Here is a 1,146-nt window from a genome sequence, read left to right as displayed (position 1 = left end):
GAGGACTGCGGGTTGTTTTTTGTTTGTTTGTTGTTGTTGTTGTTTTGTTTGTTTGTTTGTTTGTTTGGGGTTGGGGTATTTTTTTTTGGAGGGTGTAACAATTTATTGAAGGTTTCTGTCCAGATGAGCTTTTAGAGCTTGCAATTTAGAGGACGCATTCATGTCCTTACAGAGATCACGTTTTCACATAAACACAAACCGGCGCCTGTGGTGTAGCAGGGTCGCTTTGCCGTCGCATGCACCAGAGTTCGATTCCTGTTTGGGGAGAGGTTTGGTCGAGCACCTTAAAGGCCCGTGTCCACTGCGACGGTAACCAACCCACACAATTCCGCCCGTCTCTCGCAAAGTTGGTGTTTGAAATGGAGCACCGATTATTTCCCAAGAAATCAGTAAAAAAAATCCATTTGGCCGTGTCAACAGGCACGATACGACACGCCCCGACAAAAGAAGTGTCGGTTGGAAAGCCGCTTGCTCAATTTTAGCCGGGCCGGGTCGTGACTCATGAGCCTCAGGCGCCGCCGGAGCTAACAAATAATAAAAATTCTAATTTTGAGTTTGGATTAAAATTCTAATGTCATATTCGTAATCAGCGCCTCAAAATTAGCAAAGTTTACGCGCAAACCACCTTGCTGGTTTAAATGCATATTAACAATTTTACCAATTTTCCTTTAAAAAACCCTTTCTTATTCCTGCCTTGAGTTTATTGACCTCGACTATTTATAGCCCCGTACCGAGGACATAGCCTTGGGACACAATGTGAGGAACAAGACGGCCAGCAGGCCAATAGACTAGACGTGTCTTGTCCGAACTGGTGGACACACAAGACAGAAACGACCCGACCGATTTTCCTCCCCCCCCGGGCAAAACATCAGGCCGTGTCCGTCTCAGTGGACACGTTGGGTACGTCTTTCTGCTGGGACTTTGTATTCTTCCATCCCAGTGTAGCCATAACAGTCAGGGTTCTGATCGTCTTGGCCGAAGCCCATTTCTAAAACTAAGTAAATTTTGTTTGGGCATAACATCAACTTTTTAAACAAAATATTCAACCATAAGATTATTGAAGTTTTTTGTGTTTTTTTTGGGTACAATATTGATTTCTTAATTACACCCTTATTATTGGGGGCGTCGGTAGCCTAGTGGTCAGGC

This window comes from Aplysia californica, unplaced genomic scaffold, assembly GCF_000002075.1.
Source record: "Aplysia californica isolate F4 #8 unplaced genomic scaffold, AplCal3.0 scaffold00838, whole genome shotgun sequence".
NCBI classification, from domain to species: Eukaryota; Metazoa; Mollusca; class Gastropoda; order Aplysiida; family Aplysiidae; genus Aplysia; species Aplysia californica.
The sequence above is the reverse complement of the archived record's forward strand: the minus strand, read 5'-3'. Positions refer to the sequence as shown.